The sequence below is a fragment of the Montipora foliosa genome, chromosome 1 (assembly GCF_036669935.1).
Source record: "Montipora foliosa isolate CH-2021 chromosome 1, ASM3666993v2, whole genome shotgun sequence".
NCBI lineage: Eukaryota > Metazoa > Cnidaria > Anthozoa > Scleractinia > Acroporidae > Montipora > Montipora foliosa.
In genome coordinates this window covers 4,360,557-4,373,058 of record NC_090869.1, presented here as the reverse complement: position 1 = coordinate 4,373,058, position 12,502 = coordinate 4,360,557, and positions in this window count along the sequence as shown.

The window sequence follows — 12,502 nt, the reverse complement described above, 5'->3', positions numbered from 1 at the left end:
TGGCTGCTTTGTTTGCTCCTTTGATGTTTGCCGAGCTTCCTAACCATTCTCTTCTATTAACTATGGGAGAATAGATACTTCAGGCTTAGATAAAACTATGTTAAAATACCTTTTCAGACCGTAGAAAAATTGAAACGTTGGATGAAACTGTTACAAACTATTTTAGGTGTTTAATAAGTGGCGCTGTTTTCAGCCGAGTGGAGTACAGCCATAACCAAGTTAGTCAAAGCACACGCAGAAAATCAAATGACTCTTGCTTTACATACAGCCAGTACTAGTCCTTAGTTCAGGAAAAACCCTGCTTGTTCAGTTACAGGTTTCTTTCTTAAAAAGTGGTGCAGGATAACTGATCACCAAGGGCTGATTTTCACTAGCATAATCACAGGCAGTATCTTCAAACTGCGAATAGTCGCGAACCTTGTTACCTTATTTAGTTAGATCTTCGTAAGATTAACGACAGATCATTAGCTTCGCATTTACGGCAAACATCGGGCTAAAACTAGAGATAAACAAAAAAATCAAGAATCTTGTTTCGTTTACTCTCATTTCTTGCCTCTTATCTGCAGATATCAGGCAACTTCTCAATGGAGAAAGACTACTATTAAAGAATCGGACAAGAAAATTTTCCAGCTTTCATTAAAGAAAAAAAAACAGCAGCCTAGCTGCCGTTTCCCGTTTCACGTAAACGCAACGCTAACTGTCTTTTTATGTCTGCTAATGTAGGCCTGTGTGTAAGGCGAAGGCAGCGGGGAGCTCGAGATTTATGTGAACGGCAAACGGTACACGGCAGGATACTGCTTGTCATGAAGGATGGATAATTATCTCATTTTCACTTGTCGTCCTCTGAGGAGAACTGAGTTACTGGATATCATATGACAACAAGAAAGAAATGAACTACAATCAAACAAGTTTCTTTGATTTCTGGAAAAACTCTTCAACGTTTTCAGTGCCTGACGTTTCCCGTTTTCCGGAAAAGCGATGTTGCCGGAATCTCTCTAGTTAATCGATTGCCAATCATTATTAGCCACTCTCTATGGCAATTAGACTTTGCTAGGAAGCATATATATATATACTTGTATTTACTAAGGTTATACAAGGGATAAATGCGTGGCCCTTTAGTTGTATTAAGCATATTAAAATAAAATTTTGAAAGCAGGACCTGTTTGGTGTTAGTTTACATTTGATAGCCAGCGCAAATCCCTAGAGTAATTGGCCCCGCAGGCCAAAACCCGAGGAGGCAACCTAGAAGTCCCCGCGTAAAAAGGGTAAATGTATAAATATTATTGGTAGGTACTGCAGGGGGAATCAATCTCGATTTGCTCAACCGGGTGCGCAAGGTGGTATCGGTATTGCTTAAACGGGCGCTCAAGTGCTATTGGTATTTTTCTACACGACCGAGGTGTTTTAGGAGTCACGAAGTAAAAAAATTGGCAAAGAGAACCAAAAGTGCTGTTCGGGTTAGCGACTGAAAAATCAAACATTGAAGCAGATCTGATGCAAATCGAGTTACCTGGCTCAGAAATTGATTATCAGAAACAGAAGCGACCATTTGTCAGACGCCAATCGGAAACAGGGGCGACATGTTCAGCATAAATTTAAAGGTATCAAAAGGGCCTTTCATAATATCTTAGGCGGGGGCAGTTGTAGTGAAAACTATTACTAGTAATATTCAGTTAGGGCCTGTTCACGTGGAGGTGGGGGACCCCGGGGGTATATGAGGTACCCCGCCTCGGTGGGGTAACCAATCTCTACATACAATTTCTCTTGTATGATGCTGAAGGTTTGGTACCCCGTTTGACTGGGGTGATTTATCTTTAGATTGAACTTTCTGCCAAAGCATTTGGAAACCTCAGCCCAGCCCCATGGGGCTATAAAATATTGCATGTGAAGGCTTGCTTTATTCACCTTTATCACTCGGCGGCCATTTTGGAGTCCTTGGGGAATAAAGGCTTTGTCTTTGCATTGTCTTTGCCCGTCCAGCCTCACATTGAATGAGAGGTTCGACGGGCAAAATCTTTTGTGTGGACATTGAGTGATAGGGGTCTATTTGACCACCGGTAGGCGGGGTACCTCACCTACCTGGGGTCCCTCACCTCCATGTGAACAGGCCCTCACACACTGAGTGACCCTTGGGAATTCCATCAACAAGAATTGTTATAGCAGCCGCAACCCCACTAGAAAATATCGCTGGCGAGGCTCTTGCGAAACTGTCGAAAGCCACAGTTACTTCTTCGCGTAACGCTAAGGTGCAGAGAATTCCGTTGCTGATACGTTCAAGGACTTAAGGAACTTATCAAGACAGTTTTTAGAAGCTGCAAAGTCGTATTTTTGCCAAACGTTGATGTACTGAGCGAACAACGAGATGACGTTTGTATTGCTCCCAAATTCCCATCTACATTTATGGCTGAACAACTTACTTTTTATTGTAAACTTCATCCTCTTTGAATTCTCGCGAAACTCCACCATTTTGGAGGCGGGAGAGAGGCATGTGACGCTGGCTGGCGGAAATGCAGCTGTATTCAAACTTTTGGAATTCTTCGGCTAAGATTGGCGCACGAAATCCTCGGTTTCCGAGAAACAACCAAGACTCCTGATAATACAAACGAGTGCGACTCAAAAGTAGTAAACCAAGTCCTACAACATTTGCGTCCATATCCGTCTCTTCTGTTTCAAAGATTGACGTGTAAATAAGGTTTCCCTTCACTATAATCAAAAATCTGCTTGGAGCGTTTTTCATCGTATTTCTGCCATTCCTAAACAACAATAAATGATCTGGTCACATGCAGCTACGCAAAGCCAATTGAGTTGCAACGACCGAAAGTTAGTACTTACGGCCCTCGCTTAATTCACTATGATATTCCTCCGAATTTGCGGTAAGCTTTCAAATTGACTGGGTTAGGAATATCTCGGTCTCCTCCCAAGCAGCTTTCCGGCAAAATTATTCCAAACTACAATTACTTGACTATCACAAATGACTGTGAAAGCAATATACAAATTGATATCTGCCTTGACAAACAGCTTTTGATGGCGTTTTTCACATGTACGTGGGTCACCAACTGGCAACTGTTAGGTTCAACAGGGGATGTATCGTTCACCATCACAGAAAAAAAGACAGGTCCCAGCACTGTACCTTGTGGAACCCCGCGATTGATGTCTAAGAATTCAGTTATATTATCATCTACTGCAACCCTTTGTTTTCTATTACTTAGCAAATCTGTTAACCAGTTTATAACATATGGGTTGATTTCAAGATCTTTAACCTTATTGCAGACAATTCAATGTGAAACAGTGTCGAATGCTTTAGTAAAGTCAAATGAGAAAACTCTAACACAGTTAGATTTCTTATCCAAGGAGTTCAACCAGTAATGCTGACATTTGATCAACGCCAAGGTACTGTTACAGTTCTTTTTGTAGGCAAACGTTGGTTGATTTTGTTATATCTCCTGAATATTAATGTACCTGTACGCCGTTCGCTATGTTGCCTACTAAAGTTAGTCAAGAGCTCATCCTTGCATACGGAACCTGCGCCCGCAGTGCGCGTGGCAGTCAAAACTGTGCTATCCTGTCAATCATTTGCCCCTTCACCGGAAACAGTGCATTTCGGTTGTTCGTAAATGACATTGTTGTTGATCTACGCAAGGATGCGGTCAAAGTCTTTATTCGCGAAGTTAACTCAAATAAATGTCGATACGGTTTTGCCGTCTTCTTGCACTTGATTCGAAAATACCAGCCTGAATTCGTCTTAGAATAGTTAGAAAAAGCACAAATAAAAGCCAAAGCATAAGAGGTCACGTTCGAATTCTGCTCGCCGACAACCCGAGTTTGTTGACAAAAAAATTGCCACAAAATGTTTTAAATGGTTTTCTGGCCCTTTATTACTAATGGCGCTCACGTTCATTTTAAATGGAGTACCGGGAAAGAAAAATTGTCAAGCTGATATTTTTTTCGTGTGAACATACATTTTCACGTAGCGAAAATTGGTATAAGCACTACAAAACGTTTACTAACCATTGCCCGAAGGAACACCTTTTAGAAGCTGCAAGGAAGCCGCTGATGAATTTTGCACAAAACCCTCGGCCCCTAACACCGGAAAGCCAGATTTGGAAAGTTTTTCAGTGGAAGGCTCGCTAAGGAAAAGTTTCTAGAGCTTGCCCTCCCGCAGGTCGCCAGAAAGGTGCAAACAAGCTGGTTCATGTCTGAAAAGAGCAAGATCTAGAAGGGGCAGTCAAAGTTGTGTTTCTTTTATTGTGCGAAAATTTATTCTTCCCTCAATCCCAAATAAGAACTTGCTGTGTCTTGCAATTCAACAGTGAATTGCTATTAGGCCAATAAGAGAATCAACATCAACAAAGAGGCACTCCCAGGGGTTTGGGGAAAAAAAGAACATGGCTAATTTAAACTGGGGAACAGAGTAACATACATACATACATACATACATAATCTTTATTTAACGTGGGTAGAAACACTTATCTGAAGCTATTTTACAGGTTTTCCACAAAATAATATTAAAGAAAAAAAGAAATATATACATAAAAATGTAAGAATATGAATAAAATATCTAGTATCTAAAATTTCAAAATTTAGGTAACTAAAATTTAATGTTCCTCACTGGTTTTTTTAACAATATCAAAATATTTTAGGGAACAAGGGAAGAAAACCAATTTAAATTTTAGGGATCAAAAAGCTGGGAACAAGTTTGAAAGTAATTTGGGGAACAAGGAAACACAAGCAAATACGTAAAGGGAACAAGGACTCCTCTCCCCAGGAGGGCCTCATCAAATGTTCTGCATCTATCCAACAGCTCAAACAAGCTATTCCAACAATTTTTGAATGACCAACAAGAAAAGAAGACTCTCTTAGAGAAATAGATTATTTATAATAACACTTTAGCATGCGAAACAATGCTCAGATGCTTACGAGGACATGTTTGTAAAGCCCATGTTTGTAAAAAAGCACCATGAAGTATTCCTTGTGGCTGGCTGGTTTAGGCATTGTTTCATCTTTCAACATTGGGCAAAACCAAATCAACTCCATTCTCAGAGGGCACTGGGGAAAGAAGCTAGAAGAAAAAAGTGGCCTTGATCCTATTCTCCCAAGGTAATCTTTACAGAATAAGATCATAGAAGGAACACTTTTGAGTGCCAACCTTAAGCCTTTTAAAACAAGTGCAAACAATATTAATAGTCTTTAAATTCACAAAATGTCAAACAGCATATTTTAGCCTCATATTCAATTAGATTTGGCTGCAATGTTCCTTAAAACTATGCAGAACTATTTACCATAAAATGTGGAACATTTCCTGCCTATCTAAATATGCCGCAAAAGGGCTCCAAAAAGCAACCAGTTAAGTTTTTAGATTAAGATACACAATACCTAAAAAATAAATTACTTGATGTGATCAAGACATTGAATGACCAAGCAATAAACAAATGGCAGCAATGTATGTTAGGTTCACAAAGTGGGAAAAAAATATTCCTCAACTGATGTTTCAATATGCATTTACATAAATTTTCTATCAACAATTCAAGGGACTGACTTTTCACTGGTATTGATTTACATTTCCATGATAAGTTTGAAAGTGAATCTGGCAACCACAGTGCCCTATGAAATGGGAAATAACTTAAACAAACTCTTTAAACTAACATTTTACAAGGGACACCATTATTGATGCCCTGCGAAGAACAAAGATTAAATTGAAAGAAGAGTTGGTCTGGAGTTTATCCACAATGGACAGTTAGTGGCTGCATTCACCAATGTAGAGAACAAACACATCAAGTTTCTTGTCAAGCAACCAGGTGTTCCATGCAAGGAGCTATTCAATTTCCAAAGAACTATGGTAGTGTGCAACAGTACCTGGGTGAATTCGGGTACCTGGCCTGAAACTGAAACTTGTGGAGCCAAACAACTTGTTGAGCTAGGTACTTAAACTGGGTAGATAATTATGTCTACAAATATTGTCTATTCAACCAACAGTTTCTCCTAATTTTGTGTAACATTCACTTAACCCTTTAAGCCCCGAGGGGTTCCCCATTGACGAGTAAAATCGTCTGGCGTTAGACAGAGTAAAATCTATAAGTGCCATTTGGCACTATCGGGGCTGAAAGGGTTAAACGGGGACATAGTTTTTTCACGCTGTTAGCTTAACCCTTTAAGCCCCGAGGGGTTCCCCATTGACGAGTAAAATCGTCTGGCGTTAGACAGAGTAAAATCTATAAGTGCCATTTGGCACTATCGGGGCTGAAAGGGTTAATGGTTCCTTAATAAAAAAATTGCTAATTCAATTAAGGATTCAAGTCCTTTGAAATCATCAAAGTTACTTTGTGCCACCAGGAACAAACGAAAAAGTACAAGCACTGAAGACAAACAGCAAACAAAAGGCAGAACTCCGTTTAAAACAGCAAAACGGACAGGGGATCCTCGCGTCACTAAAAAGTGCTGCATGCTACGTAGATGTTTGCAGAACGATCGCAAGTTGTAATCACTGAAAGAAAACTCCAATCCAGATCTGATAGACGATGGTCGTGCAAGACTCACCAAGCACATGGAACACCCGACAGGATTGTTTGTTGTCTGGCACAGCAGATAAACGAAAAATTGTTCCCCTCACTATTAAGTTCCAACCCAAGACCAATCTTGCCCAAATACAACAACAATTTGGGCAGCAGGCAAGCTCACCACAAGCCACCGAAGTTGGAATAAAGCAGCATAGCGCTTCACCTGAAGTTCGATCATGATGGACACAAACAAGAGCTGAAAAAACTTCATATGGTCAGACGACCAAATGTGATTGATCAGTTATCGGACATCAAAGTGCTGAACAGTACAAACCAAGGGATTTCGTCGTAAAAATGTTCACTCAGCAACGTCTTCTTCTTCTACAGAATAAAGTTCAAAAGCGATCCTGGTTGTTAATCACATGCTAGACCAATCCATAAACTGGATAAAGTGGATTGGCGTTCAAAGAAGCGACGGTCAAGAGAGTCAAAACAGAAGGCTGCGCGAATGTCCACCGATCTAACCAATCAGAATGTAAACAATTGGCGTGACGTCGGATAGCACAAGGATAGCACAGTTCGTCTCGCTGAATTCTGATTGGTCGGTTTAAATTTCAGTAGCTCTCGCCGTATGCAAGGTAAAAGGTAAAGTCTCCGCTTACGAGCCAGAAGTCTCATCAGGCCGGCGCTTATCTCCGGTTTCTGTAGCATGAAGCGAGTCCATCGCAGGGTTACCCCCAGCATTACGCCGGTACCCATTTATACACCTGGGTGGAGAGAGGCACCGTGAGAGTAAAGTGTCTTGCCCAAGAACACAACACAATGTCCCCTGCCAGGCCCCGAACCCGGACCACTCGATCCGGAGTCGAGCGCACTAACCATGAGGCCACCGCGCCTCCCACAGTATGCAAGGTAAGGGGAACCTCTATTTCCCATACTTTGGCCAGGAGTCAACCCTTCCCCGAGTACATTTATTTATAGAACGCCTCCCTTGGGAGATTCAGCAAGCCTACTGTTGTTAAAGCCAATCGCAACAAAGCTATCTCATTGCCAAGTTTGAGTTTACACTGAGCGTACACTTTTCGATCCTACTTCTCACTCTTTTACCCCAATACACTACTCAGTTTTACAAAACGACCGACACATATAAGTTTCCATATAGGGTCCCAAGATATATGAGATAAGACCGAATATGTAAATAAGGGCTCAATAAAAAAAATTAAAAGGTTAATAATTAACAAATATTCACCTCAGTGGAGGCAAATTAAAGGTGGATAGAATGTCCTTCCCGGCAACCGAAGTGAAACGGAAAGGCAAATTTACCCCCGAGTCAGCCTATCAGAGTGCGCGGAAAGCACTATTCACGACACGTATGTACTAATTCGATACCAATACTTGTTATCGAACAACTATTATTATTGCTAAGTCCCAATGTGAGGGTGGGTCGTTTGTTTTATGGAATAGTTTAAAGCAGCGTGTTGCTGTGTAATCATGTGTTTGGAATTTAAAAAGTTATCACTCGGCAGGGGTAATGCTCCGTTTAAGGGCATTTGTTGTTGTTTTTTAAAAAGATCATGTTAGTCGTGTAAGAGATCGATACTAACAGTTCGCCACCGTGTTATTTGACTCCCGCTCCCACTAAAACCCTAACAGTTCTCTCGAGTCCTTTGGAGCATCCTCCCAGTACAAGTAGGATTATGTTGTGCTGGTCTATGCGGTATCCTTTGAACTGTTGTCTTAGTTCCAGCCGCAGGGGAGTTTACTTCTCTGTCTTATCCTGGTCTTTCGTAGCTGATATAGATTCGTGGATTGAGCATCTGCTCGTACAGCTCATAGGTACCGTAAATCACATGTGTTGGATAGGACGTCAGGCAATCAGCTTCCCTTGCCAACTCTGACTTAGCACGTCCTCCTTCAGCTTTTCTTGCTGAACTCGTTTCAACTGCTGTTTCATCCTTGTACCTGGGATCTCATGTCCATCCTCAGTACAGCATGTAGGGCTACGGTGCACCAAATTTAGCTTTATTCCAAGCTCTTCCCCATACTTGAAGCCTCCTTGACAATAGAACAATGTCCTAGCTTTACTGAGCGGTCTTCAAACTGGCGCGCCAGCACCATGATTGGATCCTCGTTCTTGAACAGGTCGAGTGAACCTTTGATCTTAATCGCCTTGTACACTCGGCTTTGACGGATCGTAGACCTCGTCCCTTGCAAGATGACATTCTAGCCCAGCGGGTGCCTTCCTCCTTGCTCTACCACGATCTTACGCATCTCACAATCAATACGTTGAAGTTCTGTGAAGGAAAGGTGTTTTGTCCACATCAAGTAAGTTAAGGCAGGTAAGGCGTACCGATTGGAGGCTACGATGCGATTGAAATCATAGAGTGGACTGGACCATATGATGGACATTCTGTTCAGGTACACCTCGGCGGCGAGTTTAAAAGCTATCCGATCTTTTTTGTCTTTCCAACACGCCCAGAAACGTATACTGAGCTCCCTCTTCTGGACACTTGATCACTGATGCCTCGTCGAATGTTAAGCTCTCGGCGTCCTCTATCTTCACTCCTCTCTTGATGTGTACAACAAAGCACTTCTTCGGATTTAAGCTTAGGTGCAGAGGCAGCAAAGATCTTTAGATCTTCGATGCACAACAAATGCGTCACTTTGGTATCAATCGGCTTTGAGAGTCTATATCCTTCATTTGCCTTGAGTTTCCAAGAGATGGGACTCAAGCAGATGTTAAATCGGTGCGGACGTAAAGAATCCCCCTGAGGCAGTCCTCTTCTAAATTGGATACTCTCCGACATCTCCATCCCCAGTTTAGTTCTTATAACATACCTGGTGTTCCAGGCCTTAGAGAGCTTGGTAACCACTCTTGCTAGCCATCTTGCGAATCGATGTATCGATATCATCTCACTCAACCACTCGTGTAATTCCTCTGCTCCACCTCTATCAGTCCGTACACATTCAGGTGCTGATCCATGTAGGTCTTAAAAAACAAGCGGTGAACCATTTATAAACTGTATTCAGACATGTTATTGGTCTTTGGTTATCGCTGGATACCACTCCTGGTTTGGGGATCAGTGTAGTCTTTCCTCCAGTAAACCACTTGGGAAAGTCACCTTTCAGCTCAGAGATATATTTGAAGCAGTGCGTCACCCCGTGGTGGAGAGAATGTTTGGACCACCATATATATCTTATCCGGCCCCGGGGCGCTCCAGTACTTTTTCTTTTGCACTTTATTATTATTATTATTATTATTATTATTATGCAGTATGTAGTACGTAAGTATGCTTACAAATATAAGTAGGAAAAGGCACTATTGTGTAACAATCCCTACTGTTAAACCTATTTACAAACCAATTGGTAATAACTAACCAACCAACATTTGAGAAAGGAACAAGAGTTTATATTCATTAATAACTCGTCGAAACCTTGAATGACCTTGCTATGTTTAGGGTGTACGATAAAACTGCCTTCTGCATATTAAACAAAACCTGGTTCCCTCTATCCAAACCTAAAAACTTCCTAACTTTCTCCGCCGTCTCCATAGAGTAGCCTCCTAGTACATCAACTATCACATTAAACTGTGTGATAGTGTGGCCGGGGAACTGTTGGCGCATCTCCCATCTCAACGGCGCATACTTGTCAGTTTTCTCTTGTTCCTTCTGTTCTCTGTTGGAAACCCAAGGGCAGCTCATCTCAATAAGGATCACCTTCTTTTCCTTTCTGTCCACAATTCTCGCATCAATTCTGTTAGCCCTGACTTCCGTATTTTCAGCAAATACTGGGACATCCCAGTACGCGCACGCTCGGACATTCTTGTACTGGGGTTTAGGTGAGACTGGAGAGTACCAAGGGGGGATACTCTGGATAAGATCTAAGTCTTTCAGGAACTCGAAGAAAAGGATTTCCAAGGCTGCATTGTGTCTCTGCATGTACTTAGTCTGTGCCAAGGCACCACAGCCGCTAATCAAGTGGGCCAAAGATTCAGGCCCTTTTCCACACATACGACACGTGGCATCCGAGGTGGTCAGCGTCTTCGTCTTGCTCTGGTGGTAAAGCTTAGTGGGGAGTAATTGCTGGTATAACTCATAGATTCCAGCAACAGTATGCACAGGTGCAGACTTCCACTTACTAAGCCAAGTGAAGCAGTCAATAACTCTGTTATCATCCCATCTTTCTCCGAACAGCTTTCCTTGCCACCTCTGCTCTCTTACTTCCCTCATGCTTCTCTCTTCTTCTCTCACTCGTAATGTTCTCCCTACTCCTTTAACATGTGATTCCTCACCTGAGTCAGTTTGCAACGCTTTGGGATCTGGGTATGCAAGGTCCAGGGTAATGTCCATTTCCAAAGCAAATTTCTTGGCATCCTTTACGAGTGATCTTCTTCCTGCTCGTTCGCACTTCTCCTCAAACTCGCGCACTAAACTCATCGTTCGATCTTCGTTTGCGTACAGCTTCATTGTGGTCTTGACTTTGGTCTGCTTATACAGACTCTCAAATGACTTCAGTCCCCGGCCTCCACACTTCCTTGGTAGGTATAGCAACTCGGTAGAACCGAGTGGGTGGTAGCCTCCATTCTCTTTGATGATCTTGCGAGCTTCGCGATCGAGTTGTTGTAGATCTGCGAGCGGCCATGTTAGTGTCCACATAGGGTAGGTGGCAACTGGTAGTGCGTATTGATTAGATGCTAAGACTTTGTGGAAGTCCGATAGAGGGCTCGACCATATAATTGACAGTCTCTGCAGGCAAACCTTTGAAGCTCCACACATAACAGAGCTGTCCTCTTGCTTGGAATTTTCTAAAACTCCCAAAAACTTATAAGTCTCTCCCTTCTTCAGATTTTCTATGACCTGCCTTTCTCCGATGGCAGTGCCTCCCAAACTGCTGTCCAATGAACCTCTCCTTACATGAGCTGTAGAACACTTCTTCTCGTTCCACTCCAAACCGACATCTCCCATGGCTTCTTTAACTGTCTTCATTACTGTCTCAAGTTTATTCTTGGACGCTGCATATATCTTCATATCACCTATGTATAGCAAGTGCGCAATCTTGCCACTCAGGGGTCTTGACAGCTTGTATCCTTCCGATGCTTTCAACTTCCAAGATATCGGGTTAAGGCTTAAAGTGAACAACCTCGGACATAGGGCGTCGCCCTGTGGAAGGCCTTTGTTGAACCTTATGACGTCAGAGGTTTCATACCCTTCCTTTGTTCTGGCCGTGATCTTCGTGTTCCAGCTTTCACTCAGTCTCGCCATTGTTCTGCACATCCATAAGGGGAATCTGTGCATCGTCATCATTTCTTGCAACCAAGCATGGCTTACAGAATCGAACGCCTTTCGCACGTCGATCCAAGCCATGCTTAGGTTCCTGCTTCCATTTCGACTATCTCGACAAACCATTCTGTCAATCATTAAGTTGTCCATTGTCCCACTGCACCTGGTCCTGGCTCCCCTTTGCTCTTCTTCTAACAGGTTGTATGTCTCCAGATGTTCGTCCATTGGTGACAATAAGCAGGTGGTAAACCACTTATACTGCGTGTTCAAACAGGTTATAGGCCTCTGGTTCTGACTGGAGAACTCGCCTGGCTTGGGGATCAGATTGGTTTTCCCTCCTGTGAACCAGCTGGGATATCCGACTTCTCCCGTAACGATGGTCTTGAAGCTAGCCGCAGTCCCTTCATGTAAAGTGACGGCCCTTTTCCACCAGTAGTTTGCATTTCTATCGGGGCCCGGGGCACTCCAGTTGCGTTTTTTCTTGATCGCGTCTGCACACTTCGTCTGGTTAAGTTGGAAACTGTCTTGCCGAGGGACTGGGACTAGCTTTTCAAACACTCTTCTCACTTCCACCAACCACCCAGGTTTAGTATTTGCAGTGGAGCCACTCGTCTCCCAAAGATGTTTCCAGTAACTACAGGCGTCTTGAATACTTTCAAAAACCCTTTCGTCATCCTTACTCGTTTGCTTAGTTGTTTTATAATTGGGCTTGTTGTTGTCGGCGTCTTG